The 21,257-nt window shown below is 33.0% G+C and overlaps 1 protein-coding gene across 4 annotated transcripts in view; it reads right to left on the bottom strand.

The window, feature by feature from the left end:
* The window catches only part of Shab (Shaker cognate b), a 190,610-nt gene that overhangs the window by 128,932 nt on the left and 40,421 nt on the right, over positions 1 to 21,257 (bottom strand). For all 4 annotated transcript variants that reach the window (XM_076407100.1, XM_076407104.1, XM_076407102.1 and 1 more), the window contains one exon: positions 15,166 to 15,197. The gene's annotated coding sequence lies outside the window, so the exon portion shown is untranslated. The remainder of the gene's footprint in view (positions 1 to 15,165; positions 15,198 to 21,257) is intronic.

Genomic DNA, 21,257 nt, shown 5'->3' with positions numbered 1-21,257 from the left:
GAGTGAAAAACCGGCACCGGTCAAGCTACAGCCTCATCATGGACGCGTCCGATTCACAGCACACTATGTTAAACATTCGGCGTTGGTTTTTTTCGACCGGAAAAAAGTGTACCGTGTACGAGACATCGCAACGGAGCAGCCGTAGTCGGCCTAACCCCAATAATGCCAAGTTTTCGCGAGAGCTTTTTACGGAAACCGACGAAAGGACGACGAACGGTGCCGATAGGTCTTCGATCTGGAGCGCAACACATAGCAACGATTCGTTTGTGGCCAGGGCCCGCCCTCCTACAAATTTCTGTTTCGTTAAAACGCGCTTTTAACAAACCGGAAAACGTTCGAGTGTTTGCTGGCCAAAAAAAAAAGCCTATTATTGTTTTTTTTTCAGTTCGTTTTAAAGGAGGTTGGCGAAAGTAGTTCCACAAAGTCTGGAAACATTTCATTTTCAAATATCTAGTGTACAAGTATGATTCCGCCTTCTTGCACTATCTTCAACACTTTTATTTTGAAAGGTGTAATAGAGATAGAAAATATTCTAGTTTATTATTATTATAGGAAATTAATTTTAAAGGGTTCATTTCGTCGCAGTTTGATATAAAATAGTTTTTCAGTGCGTTGAAAATGTCTGAATTTGTACCGAGTAGATATTATTCGCGGGATGTTTGGCCTTTTTACGATTTTGCTCATCGATATCAACATGTGAATAGTAGTTTCGACGTTTTAAAAATGGTGATTTTGACATCGAAAACAAAAAACGCTCAAAGAACAACCAAGAAAAAAGTTAAAAGGGAAGATATCGAGGTATTACTGTATGATTATCATGTAAAACACAAGAAGAATAGGTATAATTGTCGGGAACAACACGGGAAATCATTTTTAATCGTTTAAATATCATGAGAGTGATCCAAAAGCTTAGATATGCAGAGCATTTAGTCATATGTGAGATACTGCTTCAGCAGCAAAACACACAGAACACGCACAGACATTTCAGAGACGAAATGGAAACAATAACGATAATATTAAAAATGTTTATTCCTAGTTTTGCACCAACTGGTATTTTATAGACAAGACCATTTAAGAACACAGTACTGCTGAAGTTGGTATGCATCTTTGGTACTTTAAACTAAAGTATTTTTTTTCTAAATAGTGAAACACCAAAAAGAAATTCTATATTCAATCACTGTGTTATATATCTATCTATATTGTTTAATACTATATTCTCTTAAGTCTTATATAACTATTAATTTAACTTCTAATGTTAATTATATTACAGATTAATCACATATTACAATCAATCACTGTGCTATATATTTAAATAATAATAATTAGTTCTTAAAATTTTAGTTTAACTAAAGATAAATGTATAAAAAACTAGAAGAGCACTAGACAGGATGCATCGCTCTTGAAGGAGATTGAGTACCATAATGAAAATTATTGAATCTTGCCTAAACGTTGTTATTTTATTAGTTATACGGTTCCTTGGGGTGCAAAAAAACATTTTATATCAAGGAAAAACACAGCCTTTTTACAGCATATTTGACAGGCAATTTTTACAATATTCTAACTTATTCGAACACAAAATAACTTCCGGAAAATAATATTAAATTAATGTAGTGCCAAACATGTTTATATAAAAAGAGTTCTAACGCTTTCAACACAAAGATTTTTGAAACAAGGGACAAGAACCTTGACAAAAAAAAACCAAAAAATATTGTTTAATACTGTATTCTCTTAAGTCTTATATAAGCCTTTATTTAACTTCTAATGTTAATTATATTACAGTTTAATCAAATATTACAATCAATCACTGTGCTATATATCTAACTAATAACAATTAGTTTTTCAAATTTTAGTTTAACTAAAGATAAATGTATAAAAAACTAGAAGAACACTAGACAGGATGCATCGCTCTTGAAGGAGAATGAGTACCTTAATGAAAATTATTGAATCTTGCCTAAACGTTGTTATTTTATTACAGTTATACGGTTCCTTGGGGTGCAAAAAACATTTTATATCAAGGAAAAACACAGCCTTTTTACAGCATATTTGACAGGCAATTTTTACAATATTCTAACTTATTCGAACACAAAATAACTTCCGGAAAATAATATTAAATTAATGTAGTGCCAAACATGTTTATATAAAAAGAGTTCTAACGCTTTCAACACAAAGATTTTTGAAATAAGGGACAAGAATCTTTACAAAAAAAAGAACCAAAAAATATTGTTTAATACAGTATTCTCTTAAGTCTTATATAACTCTTAATTTAACTTCTAATGTTAATTATATTACAGTTTAATCACATATTACAATCAATCACTGTGCTATATATCTAACTAATAATTATTTTATTAATTTTTCAAATTTTAGTTTAACTAAAGATAAATGTATAAAAAACTAGAAGAGCACTAGACAGGATGCATCGCTCTTGAAGGAGATTGAGTACCATAATGAAAATTATTGAATTTTGGCTAAACGTTGTTATTTTATTAAATAGCATTGCACATCATTTATTACAAAACTTTCAGAATTCATTTACAATCCATATAATACCGATTACAACAATTTTTTTAATATTATTCATTCACATCATGTATACATTTTACATTCAAGACCGGATATTATCGTATATGTTGCTATTTGAAAAATCTATTGCCCTGGCAGTAAATATAAGCATTAATGTATTAATAAATCAAACGTACCGCTGTTAATTTCTGATGTTTGTCACTGGTTTATTTTGGTGAATATTCAATTTTATTAATATACATACGACGGACTTTTATGTTACGGCTTGTAATATTATATTCATAATTTTTACGGCTAAATATAGTGCACAAATAATACGAGTTGTCATGAAATATATATTTAAAACAGGAATTCATTTTTATCAGTATCACCTAATATCTTCAAATTTAAGGTTATGGGACTTAACAATATTCCACACTCAAAAATTTAATAGTTTTGACATTTTACCTATCAATATTACTTCATTACTTATGATGAAAAGGCCTTTTTTTATATTCACTGCTATTTTTCTTTTACATGAACATATTCACCACCAAAGCCTAACCAAGATGCCTCCATAAATTTCATTATTTTCAAGATCAACGTGATTTTGGACAATTCATCAACAACAAACCTCCAATGCTGAATGAAATTCTCATTATTAAGATCTACTCATATCAACTGGATAATAAGATACAGTTATATGATAAGATGTTTTTAAATTATGTTAATTGAAAATTGATAAAACAAAATATTGACAAATTCAATAAATAAATTGTGAGGTCATAATCCCTCATATAAAGCATATGAAGGTGAAATAATAAAGTAAAATTATCAGTTAACAACAAGCTGAAGAATAATAAACTATTAACATGCGAAGTATAACGCAGTAAACGAGAAGCATTCCTGTTGCACTCCAAAGCACTGATGCTAGATAGAATATTATTTTGCGTTGGTTTTGACGTTTTAGAGTCGAAATATCGAGTTCATTATCAGGTCAATTGAAAAGTCCACGACCTACCACAGTAAAATACATTTGTTTTTTTTTTTGGCAAAATTAGTTTTTTTTATTCAACATAATTCCCTTCAAGGGTGATACACTGATTATAGCGACCTTCCAACTTTTCGATACCATTTTTGTAGTACGATTTGTCCTTTGCTTCAAAATAGGCCTCAGTTTCGACGATTACCTCATGATTCGACGAAAATTTCTTCCAGGATACGGTGGATAAGAATCCTTGATGGTTGATTTTCCTGGGGCAGTGTCCGGAAACTCCGCATTAAGTCAAGTTTTTGGTTCAACTGTATTTTTTCTCTTCAAAAAGCAATATTTTATCGACACGCGAAACTCCTTTTTATCCATTTTTTTCACAATAACAAAAGTTGCTGCACTCAAAATGCTATAATTCACAAACTAATGATCCGACAGCTGTTTATACACGCATCTTTTGAGTAAAAAACATATGGATTTAATTCGAGTATCGCCATGTGTCAGGCCGGGGACTTTTCAATTAACCCTTTATTGTAAGCCCAAGTACCAACCATTACACTATTTTTGAAATCCAAAACTTCAGCTAAAATATTGCTAAATCATAAAGACTTCAATAGAATAACACATAATTTATCTCTGTGTTTTAGATAGTGTAATATAGTTTTATGTTCTCAATGTCGTAATAATATATACTTTAAAAATAAACCAATAGACTGCCATTTACAAAAAACAGATGACTCACCAAACAAAGTTCTCAATAATAAAAACCAAAAATCACCATCAACTATTAATAATAGTACTATCTATACAGAAAAGTTGTTCCGTTCCAAACAATAAACATTTTATTTTCGGTATAACATCATAAAAAATATCTACATATCTCAAATCCCATATAATAAACACGTTATTACAATGCATATCATATCGACACGATTCCTTGTTATTGATATTTTTATCTAACAGCACAAAATCTCTAAACTAACCCACAAACACGACGTTATTCAATAAAATACTTCGGATTTTTTACGTAAAATTTAATACAAATCCGCCGGAGAAGTTTGCGAAGACCATGTCGCGCAAAGTTGATGGATATTCGATGTCCGTAGTTTTCAGAATCCGCGCTAAGCTGTTGGAGCAATCGCTAAATAGCATCAGATGTTGACGCAACTATAATCCGAAAACTTCAACGTTACACCATTTTCTAATATATAATGCCAACAAGGAATGTGTCCGAATAAAAACTTTTGTAAACTCAAATTTATTTATTTAATATCGGATAGAAAGAGAAACGATAATATAAGTGTCTTCTTAGTCTATTCCTAAATTCCTTTTAATAAGACTGTATTTTCCTTCTCATTTTGTTCTATTTAAAAAGAGATAGAAAGCTGTTTGACAAGTTCGAACATGTACCCAAATGAGCCCGCAAAAGTAGTCCGTTTGTCAAACGTCTGCAAAATTCTTCAAAATGTTATAACACAAAATAGACAGACTTTTCAATGTTTGCTTCAATATTGCAATGTTTTGTGTATTATAATTAAGGGTTATAAACCGGCAAACCTTGTTTTAACGCTTTGTTTTAATAATTTTCAAATCGCCCGGGTTTTTATTCGAAATATTTTTCGGGCGTTGTAGCTGCACTGAATATTAGTACAGGCACTGTCACTAAAATATCTCGGAAAAAAAAACAATATAACCTTCAATTCACCAAAAAGAGACCGTCTTTGTGCGGAATAGGTGTCGAGTCAAGATCAGCTTGATTTTAGCTGTATCAGATATCAAATATACGAAATGTTTGAAAACTGTAAGTAGTTTTTTCAATCGAAATAAAATTTAATACTATTATTTCAGAGAAAATTGTTAAAATATAAATAAAAAGCTAAAATATATGCAGCTATTTGAGGGATGTAGAACATCCCTTCATACACTGTTGTTACACCCAAGTTAGCAAGATTAAGGATTTGTGTGACTTAGCATTGCTTTTACCTGGTACGTATACAATTATTTATATAAAGTATTTGTGTTCATAAATATTATTATTTACAGCAATATAACAGAAAAAATTATGAACTTATTAGTCACACTCTAAATCCAAAATGTAACCAAATGAGGCAATGGTAAAATTACATTGAAGGTAAATGTAATTATACTACATGAAAAGTTTTTGTTAACCTTTAAAAAGTTGTTTGTAAAGTGCCATCAATTTAAAACTTAATTATTTTGAAGGGGTTCGTTTACTTAAAACAAACGTATATTGGTCAAGATACTTATAATTAATATTTTGGTTTAAGGCTCCTTAAAGAGATAACTTTTTCAACAAGGTGAGCTTGATTTTATAAACAAGAGATTATCATGCTTGTTTTGTTATATTGTTAACTAGCGACCCGCCCCGGCTTCGCACGAGTGCAATGCTGATACTAAATTAAATACACTACAGAAAAAATATGAACGTTGTATATAAAAACATAACGGCCCGCTCCGACTTTGCACGGGCATAAAATATATATGCCTATGTCACTCAATGAAAACATGATTAAAATCGATCCAGTATTTTTGGTTCATTCATTACTGCCCTTGGCCTGCACGCATTAAATTTGGAGTAAAACAATTCCTCTTCCCCTATACTTACTATGAAGATTTCCTGCTATCTTTGGAATATCTAAATTCATACAATTTTTATTACATTACACATTTTTAAACGCAAATTTTAAATTTGTAATATCTCCGAAAATATTTGTTTAATTTACATGCTGTAAGGAACCATATTGATCTATATTAATTGCACACTGTATTTAAGGTACTTAATTCGATAAGGATTAATGCCGTATTGCTTAAAATAGCTTCGTAAATAAGTCATTTTCTCACGTAAAAAGTAAACAATAAAAATGGTTAATGTGGGTTATCCCTAAAAGATAAACATATACCATCGCGGACTTTTTTGTAGACCTTTTTATGGTGTACAATACTGTAGTACATTAATTTGATCTAACTCGTAGGGTTAGGCAGCGTTTTTGCTAATTGCTAAATAAGCCTAAAAAAATAGGTTAATTTACGACATCACGTTAGAAACCTCTAAAATTAGCAATGTTGCCTTAGTATATTATGCATGTATTATACATATAAACCTTCCTTTTGAATCACTCTATCTATTGAAAAAAACCGCATCAAAATCCGTTGCGTAGTTTTAAAGATTTAAGCGCACATAGGGATATAGGGACAGAAAAGGCGACTTTGTTTTATACTATGTAGTGATAGATGCCTAAGCTGTCTTTTTAACTCCTCGATTTTACCATAATAAGAGCACAGCAGTAATTTTGAAATATATCATGTTTTAATTTTTTGTTGCTGTTCTTTAAAGTATTACTTTTTGGTATGTTTTCTCCATTCTGACGTATATCATATGATTAAACTGTTTTAATTATCCATTCCATAATTTTTGCAATAACATTGTAAAAATAATAATAACTTGCTTCAATACATTTTTGTGTTGAACAAGTAGGTAAAATATTAACAGACTTTCAGCTGTGCTGCTTTGCTTTCAGTATGAGTGAACAATAAGATTTTTATTTAAGAAATTTTAATACATCTTATTTGAATTGATAGCACTAAAAATATATAAAAAAGGGACAGAGCTATAGACAATTTAGATTTTTGATATTATATAATTTTTCTATTTGTACAGAATTTTATATTAATAAATGGTTTTGAAAAATTACATTTTGTTTTTATTTAAAATTTAATTGGTCAGTAGAATGTGACGTCAGAGATTAGTCACGTGATAGGTATGAAATCGTCGACCAATGAAATGCGACATTTAATTATTTTTTATTTATATACATTATATATATATACATATATATATATATATATATATATATATATATATATATATATATATATATATATATATATATTTATATTTTAGGTTTTTGATATTATACAATATTTCTATTTGTACAGAATTTTATATTAATAGATGGTTTTGAAAAATTACATTTTGTTTTATTTAAAATTTAATTGGTCAGTAGAATGTGACGTCAGAGATTAGTCACGTGATAGGTATGAAATCGTCGACCAATGAAATGCGACATTTAATTATTTTTTATTTATATATATATATATATATATATATTTATGTTTTAGCTTTTTGATATTATATAATATTTCTATTTGTACAGAATTTTATATTAATAAATGGTTTTGAAAAATGAAATATTATTCTTATTTAAAATTTAATTGGTCAGTAGGATGTGACGTCAGAGATTAGTCATGTGAAGGTATGAAATCGTCGACCAATGAAATGCTCCCCTTGTAAAATATTTTCATTACAGGTGCCTGTAATGGTAATTTAAACTAACCAATGAAATTCAGCGAAATGACGTTCTCAGCGCCTTTCTGCTGAGACCACGCAAAACAATTCTGATATTATTTGTATTAAGTTAACACTCTATATATTACTCTATGTTGATAAACCAACCAATAACGCGTCTAGCTTTATAGGGTTTTTTATAGTACCAACATCATCTTAAATTAGACGTTAATACTGTGTACTCTCAAAACAGCAATAAGTAGACAGAAATTAACAGGCTTTATTAAGTTTGTTGTAAATTTAACATAATGTGCTTGTACGCGGCTTTTACAAGCCATAAGGCTCGATTATCTCCGTTTTCCATGTACCCTATCAGTTTTTATCAAGAAAACGGTCCAACATCAAAGGATCTCTGCCGTATAATTCGACTATAAAATAAATTAAGGAGCATTTCAACTCTTTATGGGTCGGGCGAAAAAATTAAACGCGGATAATTTTAGATTTTTATTGTTGGATGTTTGCTTGGAAAGCACCGATTGATCGATTATTACGTTCAGTTTTGAATTAAAATGTTTAATGTGTGCGTTTATTTTAAAATGTATTTAAATGTTTAATAAATTAATTGGTAAAACTGATGAAAATAACAGGTCAATTGAAAAGTCTAAAACCATACTAAAACACATGTTTTTGGAAAAATTAGTGTTTTTTATTCGACATAATTCCCTGCAAGGGTGATACACTGACTATAGCGACCCTCAAACTTTTCGATACCATTTTTGTAGTTCGATTTGCCTTTTACTTCAAAATAGGCTTCAGTTTCGGGGATCACCTCTTCATTCGACGAAAATTTCTTCTCAGCCAGCATTCTTTGGAGATCTGAGAACAGGAAATAGTCATAGCTGGGGGCCAGATCTGGAGAATACGGTGGATGAGGAAGCAATTCGAAGCCGAATTCATGGATTTTTGCCATCATTTTGCACTTTGCGAAGCAGCACTTTCTTTTTCTTCAAATACGGCCGTTTTTCGGCGATTTCTTCCTTCAAATGATCCAATAACCATTGTCACATATCGACGCAAAAACTCGGGTTTATTACGCTTGATCATCCTCAAACACTGCTCCGAATCATCAACTCGTCGTTGTTTTTGGTCAAAAGTGAGCATACCAATCCTTGATGGTTGATTTTCCTGCCAAGTTTTTGCTTCAACTGTATTTTTTCCCTTCAAAAAGCAATATTTTATCAACACGCGAAATACCTTTTTATCCATATTTGTCTCAATAACAAAAGTTGCTTCACTCAAAATGTTATAATTCACAAACTAACAATCCGACAAATGTTAAATGGGTACACGCATCTTTTGAGGATTAGGGCTAACTAAAAACATATCGATTTAATTCTAGTAGCGCCATCTGTGTGTCAGGTCTAGGACTTTTCAATTGACCTGTTACATTGTCTAATACTAAGTACTTACTGATGCAGAATATTTATATTTATAGCTGCTTAAAGTTGAGAACCAAGTTGTTAAGTTTTTTACAAAAGTAAGACTTACTACAATACAAAAATTTCATGGCATTCATTTTCATTATATTTCATAAATAAAACGAAATAACGCAAAACGCTCTACACGCATATTTGGAGCACAAAACATGTGAAAACGAGCCAATTCTATTTTTTGAAAACCTGCACTTTTCATCAACATTTTTCTAATCACAAAACCCAAAAATATTTTAAGTATATCTTCAAATATATATAACAGCGATTAGAGTCATCAAGAGGATATTAGTGCAGTTTATCGCTGGCATAATAGTGGGTTATCGTAAATTCAGCAAAAACAATTTGTCTGACTGACTCTCCAACAAGTTTCTTGGCAGCATAGTCGGACGCTTATCTAGCAGTAGCGTGACTTCCGCTTTTCCATAAGTGTTAAAATAAGAAAATAATTAGTCGGTTTTATGGGACAGGCACTTTATAAATTCCATAAACGACTTCATTCGTCTGGTATTCATTTTCACTGACCTGGTCAGGAATTTACATAAATACGTGATAAATATGTAAAACTAAGTTTTTTTACATAAGAGTGAAGTTGAAACGATATACTAGCACCAATTAAGGTACCAATTTAGCCAATTTCCAATTACCAATTTCATAGGTTTCTGCCCTGTTTTCACTGACTAGTAACACGGTGCATTGTCTTGGTGAAGAAGCACTTTCTTTTTCTTCAAATGCGGAGGTTTTTCGGCGATTTCGACCTTCAAACGGTCCAATGACACTATGTAATAGTCGCTGTTGATGGTTATTCCTTTTTCACGTCAGTCAATGAAAATTATTCCATGCACATCCCAAAATACAGACGCCATAACTTTGTCAGCCGACTGTTGCGTTTTCCCACGCTTTGGAGCGGGTTCATCGTGTGCAGTCCACTCGGATGACTATCGATTGGACTCCATGGATTTCTACGAGAAATCGATTTTCTCCATAGAATCTAGCCTATGCTAAGTTTAGTGCTACTGACCAAATAACCATTACCACTTCGTTATGGTTGTGTTTGTAGTCCTGTATTTGTGTTAATAATAAATATGAATATATATTGTTAGGAATGAAGAATAAAATAAAACTTTTTCATATACATATGGGAAGACGGATAATTAAAATTACTAATTATTTAGCTGTTGCCATTTTAATGAATGATTTTTACCAATTTTGAAAAATTTAAACGTCCAGAACATTACGATTGGTACTGAATATCGTACATGTATAATCAAGCGCAACAAACATACATATGTAATAACATTTATCTTTATTTAAGATTATTATAATTTTCAGTTTTTGAGTTTAGGAAAAATATTATGTTTCCTGTTTTTGTATAGTTTAAGGATCTAATTTATGATACCATTTAACAGTTTTTTGTGACATGAGAAAAGAATTATGACTTGAGACAATATACAAAATCGTATTGTATTGAATGACCAATTGACCTGTAACTTGGATAAATCCCTAAATATAATAGATATAGTTATAATTTATCACCAATATTCAGTTCATATTCCAAAGAAACGAATTACATTTCGAGTTGTTACATTTCGGAAAAAAGAACCGTGAAGATGAACTTTTAAATAAGTGGAAAGCGGAGAAAGCGGATAACGCTCCCGACTAAACTCGCATGCCTACACTCTGACATCATCGAAATGTTGACGGTGAATATAAAAGGGGTGTATTGTTACCATTTTCTCTCAACCAATACGCATAATAACGCTTTTTCTTTCGGACCACTTTCGCCATCCGATATCCTTCTTACGCAATCACCGACATCCTATTATCCTTTTCCCTCCATAGCCAATTTCTTGCACAATTGCTGCCCCAATGACTCGAGGAAGATTGAGGCAGGTGACAATTTAGCTACATCCAAATTCAATTTTCTTTTTAGCTTGAAAAAACGCTAAGAATAAAGGAAGCATTCATTATAATTATTTCAAAGAATTTTGCAAAAATATAGTTCGACCATATTTTCTTAAGTTAATCAAATTTCCTTCATAACACAGTAAAGGGAAATAATTTAAAAATGTCATGTTACTAAAACTTATTTTCACAATATCTTCAACATAATTATCGATATAATTTATTTTAATTATAAATAAAATTAAATATGAATATCTGTATATTAAAACATACTAAAATAACTATAACAAGAAATAAAAACTTATTTTTTACAATTTAGAAAAGTATATTTAGAGGAATGTTTTTATAGTCAATAAATTAACTATTGATTTTTCAAAACTTAGGGCTATAACCAACAAATAACCAAACATTAAAAATTTTAAACAAGCGAATATCTTATAACATCTTAATGTTTATCAATGCTTGAAAACATCTACAAATTTAATGGTAATAATTGATAATTTATTTTATTTGTCCTATGGGTCATATCTATGCAAATTATGTATTTCTAGCGTTGGGAACTATCGACTGAAAACAGTTGAAATAATCGATAATCGCGAAACAGTCGATAGTCAAAAAACTAGCGACCGTAACTACTATTTTCAGTTAAATGCACGGTTCGACTGTTTTGTTCAATTCGTGGTGTCAGACGAAGATTTACGAACTCTTTCCTGTATAAATTGTGAGAGAGCAAAGGACGGAGATAACATTTACATTAACAATCTTGAAAAATATCGTTCCAAAATGCTGCTATATTAATATACAATATATTGTCATTTACAAGAAAACTACCAAAAAAATCATAAAACTTTATATATTACATATAAATCTATGTAAGCATAAATTGGGTACATTTTTGTCAAGGTCGCGGCTAGGACGACAGAACCAGGACGTTAAAAATCAGTCGAATGAAACTAGTAGAACCAAAAATAGTAATTAAAAGTACACGACTGAAACAGTCGATAATAAATAGTAACAAAATCAGTCGGACCGAAAATTGCGACTGAAACGGTCGTTGGTAAAAAGTCGTCAATTACTAAACAGTCGATAATTTCCAACACTATTATTTTCATTTTAACTGCTGCATATTTCTCACCTAGAATATATAGTGCCAAAACAATAAATGCACCAGGCTGATTAAAAGAATAATTTCTTTACATAAATGTTTAAATAAAGCTGCATTGTTCTTTGCTTGTGGAATAAATCACTCTTTGATCCCACTCTTGTAGATAGCTCATCATTAATTTGCCTTCTATGACATTTCTTTACCTACGACTTTCTACTTTGTCTTGTGTCTCATTTTCTGTCACCGATCTGATGGCTACTCCTGGTTGCTTGACTTGGACATATCTTTTTTTACATTCTCTTCTTATTGGAATTTATCTGATTGATATTAGCTTTAATGAGCCAAATTTGATGCCTCCAGGTGTCTCAGATTTCTAATCAATTTATAAAAGATGGTAAACTATAATTTTGTATAACAGGTCAATTGAAAAGTCCCCGGCCTACCATCTTAAAACACATTTTTTTGGCAAGCAATTATAGCGTCCCTCCAACTTTTTGATACCATTTTTGTAGTACGATTTGTTCTTTGCCTCAAAATAGGCTTCAGTTTCGGGGATCACCTCTTCATTCGACGAAAATCTCTTCCCAGCGAGCATTCTTTTGAGCTCTGAGAATAGGAAATAGTCATAGCTGGGGGCCAGATCTGGAGAATACGGTGGATGAGGAAGCAATTCGAAGCCCAATTCATGGATTTTTGCCATCGTTTTGCACTTGTGACACAGTGCGGTGTCTTACTGAAGCAGCACTTTCTTTTTCTTCAAATACGGCCGTTTTTCGGCGATTTCTTCCTTCAAACGATCCAATAACCATTGTCATATATCGACGCGAAAACTCGGGTTTATTACGCTTGATCATCCTCAAATACTGCTCCGAATCATCAACTCGTCGTTGTTTTTGGTTAAAAGTGAGCATACCAATCCTTGATGGTTGATTTTCCTGGGGCAGTGTACGGAAACTCGGCACCAAGCCAAGCTTTTGCTTCAACTGTATTTTTTCCCTTCAAAAAGCAATCTTTTATCAACACGCGAAATTCCTTTTTATCCATTTTTTTCACAATAACAAAAATTGTTTCACTCAAAATGTTATAATTCACAAACTAACGATCCGACAAATGTTAAATTGGTACACGCATCTTTTGAGGATTAGGGCTAACTAAAAACATAACGATTTAATTCTAGTAGCACCATGTATGTGTCAGGTCCACGACTTTTCAATTGACCTGTTACATTGTCTAATACTAAGTACCTACTGAAGCAGAACATTTATATTTATAGCTGCTTAAAGTTGAGAACCAAGTTGTTAACACTAAACAAAGTTTTTTACAAAAGTAAGACTTACTACAATACAAAAATTTCATGGCATTCATTTTCATTATATTTCATAAATAAAACGAAATAACGCAAAACACTGTACACGCATATTTGGAGCACAAAACATGTGAAAACGAGCCAATTCTATTTTTTGAAAACCTGCACTTTTCATCAACATTTTTCTAATCACAAAACCCAAAAATATTTCAAGTATATCTTTAAATATATATAAGAGCGATTAGAGTCATCAAGAGGATATTAGTGCAGTTTATCGCTGGCATAATAGTGGGTTATCACCGATATTCAAATTCAGCAAAAACAATTTGTCTCACTGACCTCCAACAAGTTTCTTGGCAGCATAGCCGGACGCTTATCTAGCAGTAGCGTGACTTCCGCTTTTCCATAAGTGTTAAAATAAGAAAATAATTAGTCGGTTTTATGGGACAGGCACTTTATAAATTCCATAAACGACTTCATTCGTCTGGTATTCATTTTCACTGACCTGGTCAGGAATTTACATAAATACGTGATAAATATGTAAAACTAAGTTTTTTACATAACAGTAAAGTTGAAACGATATACTAGCACCAATTAAGGTACCAATTTATTCCCAATTAAACTACCATTCACTTCTATTTTAATTTATAGCCTTGTTGAGTATACGAGTATGTTTATACCGTGAGAAGTTTTGAGGAACATATAACAGAAGTCGAATCTCACTCAAAAGCTTTATATTTATTACTGAGCATATTACTGAGCAACTCTGAATAAATAATAAAAAAAAATATTGTTGGTAAGAATAATCGATCGAATATCACATCATCAAATTTAGCTGTACTGGTATTTTCAATTTGCGGCATAATCTTCCTAGAATAAATGCTAGCAAAATGTGCCTAGTCGTTGTTTCGTAAGAACAGCTTACAGTTTGCTTTACTTCCAAACCAAATTTGCATGATATAGCACGAATAGAATAATCCATATAGTCCAGATCCACTACTACTACTACAATCGGATGATCTCAATCTGCAAGCTTCTACCCAAATTTCAGTGTGTTAGTTTAGTTTATAGCTGTGTGCTGATATCTCACCGCCCATTTTGTTAAAATTCTGTTAAACTAACATAAAATTGCTTCTAAATATAATTGAGTACCATCAATAAAACAATTTTTCATAGGTTTCGTTATTCATTTCAACTAGTTAACGATATAATAGACAAAAAACATTCAGATCAACAAAAAATTGAAAATCCTGGGGAAATATCCTAATCCTAGATAGTGAGAGTAATATTTCAGATGAGTTTTCATTAAACATGAAGGAAAACATTACTTAAACTCTCCAGTTAATTCAATAATTCTGGCAGTATAAGAGGTTTTAAAAAATCGTTAATACAAATGTATAAAATGCTGTTTAGTGCGTAAAATAACTTTAATATACAGAATAAAAACTTATTGCTTTATTAGTTGACATTGTTCATATTTTATTTACAGAGTCAATACTAATTATGCTAAGTAACAGAAATAATGGTTCTTATTATACTATATATATACATACGTATTACCTATTATCAACAATCCATCATATTGAAGGGACCTGAAACAAAAGAAATATATTCTATATTGAAGCTTTAAAAGTATGTTTGAAAATTTAGAAATATATAATACTAGCGGACGAAAATTTAATTTTTTAATAGATTGTAATTGTTTAGATCGTTTATGTTATTATGTAAGTCAGTTTTGTCACTGTAACAAAGCTGCCACAGTTGCTATCTCCTTCATCTGTTCGATATGATCGTACAGACAGTGTCTGGCACTAAACCTTAAATCAATCTAAGACCATCCTAATTCTGAATGAGTCCCGTTGTTCCAAATAATGTCATTTGGAAGCTAGTATTGAATTTACGAATTTTACCTACAAGGGTGGTTCAAATGTGATGGAGACAAACGCTGTAGATGGCGCGCATGTATGTTTTGAAGGTCGTAGCTTGAGTATGTGATAGCTAGAGCCCTTACGAATAATGTGGCATAATTTTTGTCGGGAGCGCATGTTTCACGCGCGTGCTACGACCATGAGTGAACGTCAAGTGCCGATCGTCGGTGCGCAACGTATTGTCATTCGTTTTTTAGTGTCGGAAGGCGTTTAAATGGGCCAAAGCATTCAAGGATGGCCGCGAAACCGTCGAGAATGAAGCGCATGATAGTCGACCAGGAACCAGCCTCACACGAGACAACATTCAGACAAACACTTTCAATATCGTAAAATAACGGTGCGATGAGTTCTTAAACTGTTGAACTTCGAGCAAAAATGTACTCGGTTGAAAGTTTGTTGCCGGTCGCTGACTTAATACGAGGCGGAGGGAGCGGTTTTTTAAGACGAATCCTCATTACAGACGAGACATGGATACTCTATTACACTCCCGAAAGTAATATGTCGTCTAAAAAGTGGAGGAAGAAGGAGAAAGGGGGGCCAGTCAAAGCGAAGACAACCAGTTCCGCGGGAAATGTTCTGTGTACGGTGTTCTGGAACCGGCGGGGCGTGCTGTACGTCGATTTCCTGCGCACCCAACGTACCATTAATGCTGCATAGTACTCTAACCTTCTGAAAACACACGTGAAACTCGCTAATCGCTCGAGACGGAGCAACATTCCAGTACGAAGTAAGATTATCCTCCAGGATAACGCGCGCTCTCATGCGGCGCGTCTCACGCTCGATACAATATCAGAAATAGGGTGGGAGGTACTGGAACACCCCCCCCCCTTCAGTTCGGATTTATCACCCTGCGACTACCACATATTTGGACCACTGAAAGAAGCCCTCGGAGGTCAAAGATCGAGGGAGAGTTCGTCCGCACATGGCTGACGGAGTTTTCCGAAAATTCCGAAGTGATGAACAAAGTGCGTAACAAGTGGGGGGAAATACGTAGAGAAACTGTACATTTTTGTAATTTTTTTCAGTAGTAAATAAACGTATCAGAGAATTTTTCTGGATCATATTTGAACCACCCTCGTATATAGAAAATTTATTTATATTAAGATTGAGTTATTTGATTGGTTATAATTATTCCGAAAATAACAAAAATAGTGTCACTCTTAACACAATAACTCACAAACTAATTAGTGGAATATCACGAAATTTTAACAACTTTCTTTTGAAGGTTTGTACTAACTGAAGGAGTGTTGAATGCAATAAAACTAGCGCCATCTATGTGTTAAGTCAGCGAATTTTGAGACTGCATAACATGCTATAGACTACTCTATAAAAAATCTTCAGTGTCGTTTCGTATCGCCATTGAATCAGTTGCCCCTCCTTTCCGTTAAGTAAAATAGTGTGTTTAAATCAATTAATAATTTTTCAATCTGGGTAACAAAATAAAGGAAAAACTTTCAGTCGAAATGTGCGAATACATACCGCGCAAAACTTTATTACACGTTCATTATAAAACACATTCAAACGTACTAGATATTGTGAAAAGTTGATGGCGTCGCGCCAAACCCGTACACTTAAAAATGAAATAAAATTAACATATAAATGAAATGTAGTTTAGTCCCGTAGGAAACCAGAATTCGTTTATAATTACCAATTAACAGTTCGCTAAATAAACAGATTTTACGGATAGGCGTGTCGCCGTTTGTAATTTATTGCATATCAAAGTTATTTCAGGCAATTTGGTTAATCTGAAAGGGTCCCCGATGGCGGAAAATAACAATTTAAATAAATTACATTTGTTCATGGGAGTTTTTTTCTCGATAGAACTACCGCGGAACAAAGGTGAATATCGATGTGACAAAATAACATTGTAAAAATAACTCAATAACTTTGAATGCGACTTTGACGGCAGGGAATGTTTTTGATTCACAAAAAACCCTAGTTAGTATTATTATAGCCTTCAAAATTGTATTGTACTGTAAGTACTAATAGATTGAATATAACAAGTCAACTGAAAAGTCCCCGGGCCTGACACATAGATGGCGCTACTAGAATTATATCCATATGTTTTTTTTAGTTTTAGTTAGCCTTAACCCTTGAAAGATGTATGTATAAATTTGACAGCTGTCGGATCAATTAAATTGTGAATTATAGCATTTTGAGTGAAGCAACTTTTGTTATTGTGAAAAATATAGATAAAAAGGAATTTCGCGTGTTGATAAAATATTACTGCCCCAGGAAAATCAACCATCAAGGATTGATATGCTAAGTTTAGACGTGTTGAAAAGAACACCGAAAATGGTGAACGCAGTGGACGCCCAAAAGAAGTTGTTACCGACGAAAACATTTTAAAAATCCACAAAATGATTTTGAATTACCGTAAATTGAAACTGAATGAAATAGCAGATAAAAACTAAAGATATCAACTGAACGTATACATCATATCATTCACGAATATTTGAGTATGAGAAAGCTCTGTGCAAATTGGGTGCCGGACGAGCTCACTTTTGACCAAAAACAACGACTAGTTGATGATTCGGACCAGCATTTGAAGATGATCGAGCGTTGTTGTTGGGATATCGGTAGTATAGAGCAGATACAAGAATGGTGCCAAGACACTACCCTGTGGAACACTAGCCGAAATAGGTTGAAGTATTGAGAATGTCCGTTCATGCGAGACGAAATATGATTCCAGCAATCGACAGTAATTACGAGGTAGTAGTAAAGTGCTATACCCGGTCATTCATAGTAATATCAACAAAATGGTTATATATGGCGATGGCAGCCACTCAAAAGGTAGAAGACAGAGACTGGGGATTGTTCACAGAATTCACATGTCGATTAAGCGCTTGAGGACATTCACAACACAAGTCACACACAAGGACAAGTCACTTTTTATTTCAAAAAGTTTGTCTAATCCATCCTCTGAGTGCCAGCATCTTTGCGCTGCAGCTTCGGTAAAGATTCTGATGATTGAAAAGAGGTCAGCGTGGATATATATATATATATATATATATATATTCTCGAATATATATATATATTCTCGATAGGGAGTTAAGAGTGGACTACAGACCTCGCCGCAGCATCTACCTGTTCATTCCCAAGTATCCCAACATGAGAGAGAATCCACGCTAGCGTCAGCAAATCATCAGTCAGCAAGGGTACTAGCGGATGGAACTTTTTGTACAGAATGTATATATAATTTACAAAATAAAAACAATTTGCATGTAATTTTTATATATTCGATACTTCCGTTCAAAGAAGCAATCCAGCGAACTGTAGAAGTATGAAACATTGAGCCACTTTCCGTTTGGTTGGAAACACACATATTTTAGGGTCAGGTATATGGCGTATAATTCATGTCATGGCAACATCTAAATTTACGACAGAAATGAGTGGTTGAGGTCTTTGGAGGGGAGATGTGGAACCCGATGGAAGATGACAATACCGATGATTTATTCACAGCTCCCTGTAGAAATGTTTCTTTAAGTTGGTGCACTTAACAGCACAGTAGACTAGTATATTGTCTGCAAACAGTGCAGATAGGTGAGTCTACATATTAACAATACGAATAATATTAATAGTGATATGTAATGGACATGATAACATCTAAATTTACGACAGAAATGAGTGGTTGAGGACTTTGGAGGGGAGATGTGGAACCCGATGGAAGAAGACAATACCGATGATTTATTCACAGCTCCCTGTAGAAATCTTTCTTTAAGTTGGTGCACTTAACAGCACAGTAGACTAGTATATCGTCTGCAAACAGTGCAGATAGGTAAGTCTACATATTAACAATACGAATAATATTAATAGTGATATGTAATGGACATGACAACATCTAAATTTACGACAGAAATGAGTGGTTGAGGACTTTGGAGGGGAGATGTGGAACCCGATGGAAGAAGACAATACCGATGATTTATTCACAGCTCCCTGTAGAAATCTTTCTTTAAGTTGGTGCACTTAACAGCACAGTAGACTAGTATATCGTCTGCAAACAGTGCAGATAGGTAAGTCTACATATTAACAATACGAATAATATTAATAGTGATATGTAATGGACATGACAACATCTAAATTTACGACAGAAATGAGTGGTTGAGGTCTTTGGAGGGGAGATGTGGAACCCGATGGAAGAAGACAATACCGATGATTTATTCACAGTTCCCTGTAAAAATCTTTCTTTAAGTTGGTGCACTTAACAGCACAGTAGACTAGTAAACAGTCGTCTGCAAACAGTGCAGATAGGTGAGTCTACAAATTAACAATACGAATAATATTAATAGTGATATGTAATGGACATGATAACATCTAAATTTACGACAGAAATGAGTGGTTGAGGACTTTGGAGGGGAGATGTGGAACCCGATGGAAGAAGACAATACCGATGATTTATTCACAGCTCCCTGTAGAAATCTTTCTTTAAGTTGGTGCACTTAACAGCACAGTAGACTAGTATATCGTCTGCAAACAGTGCAGATAGGTGAGTCTACATATTAACAATACGAATAATATTAATAGTGATATGTAATGGACATGACAACATCTAAATTTACGACAGAAATGAGTGGTTGAGGACTTTGGAGGGGAGATGTAGAACCCGATGGAAGAAGACAATACCGATGATTTGTTAACAGCTCCCTGTAGAAATCTTTCTTTAAGTTGGTGCACTTAACAGCACAGTAGACTAGTATATCGTCTGCAAACAGTGCAGATAGGTAAGTCTACATATTAACAATACGAATAATATTAATAGTGATGTGTAATGGACATGACAACATCTAAATTTACGGCAGAAATGAGTAGTTGAAGACTTTGGAGGGGAGATGTAGAACCCGATGGAAGAAGACAATACCGATGATTTATTCACAGCTCCCTGTAGAAATCTTTCTTTAAGTTGGTGCACTTAACAGCACAGTAGACTAGTATATCGTCTGCAAACAGTGCAGATAGGTAAGTCTACATATTAACAATACGAATAATATTAATAGTGATATGTAATGGACATGACAACATCTAAATTTACGACAGAAATGAGTGGTTGAGGACTTTGGAGGGGAGATGTAGAACCCGATGGAAGAAGACAATACCGATGATTTATTCACAGCTCCCTGTAGAAATCTTTCTTTAAGTTGGTGCACTTAACAGCACAGTAGACTAGTATATCGTCTGCAAACAGTGCAGATAGGTGAGTCTACATATTAACAATACGAATAATATTAATAGTGATATGTAATGGACATGACAACATCTAAATTTACGACAGAAATGAGTGGTTGAGGACTTTGGAGGGGAGATGTAGAACCCGATGGAAGAAGACAATACCGATGATTTATTCACAGCTCCCTGTAGAAATCTTTCTTTAAGTTGGTGCACTTAACAGCACAGTAGACTAGTATATCGTCTGCAAACAGTGCAGATAGGTAAGTCTACATATTAACAATACGAATAATATTAATAGTGATGTGTAATGGACATGACAACATCTAAATTTACGGCAGAAATGAGTAGTTGAAGACTTTGGAGGGGAGATGTGGAACCCGATGGAAGAAGACAATACCGATGATTTATTCACAGCTCCCTGTAAAAATCTTTCTTTAAGTTGGTGCACTTAACAGCACAGTAGACTAGTATATCGTCTGCAAACAGTGCAGATAGGTAAGTCTACATATTAACAATACGAATAATATTAATAGTGATGTGTAATGGACATGACAACAT

This window comes from Rhynchophorus ferrugineus, unplaced genomic scaffold (assembly GCF_030347505.1).
Source record: "Rhynchophorus ferrugineus isolate W39M unplaced genomic scaffold, kcgeb_rfMv2 rfM6, whole genome shotgun sequence".
NCBI classification, from domain to species: domain Eukaryota; kingdom Metazoa; phylum Arthropoda; class Insecta; order Coleoptera; family Curculionidae; genus Rhynchophorus; species Rhynchophorus ferrugineus.
Note: the sequence above shows the minus strand (reverse complement) of the source record. Positions and strands in the feature narration are given on the sequence as shown.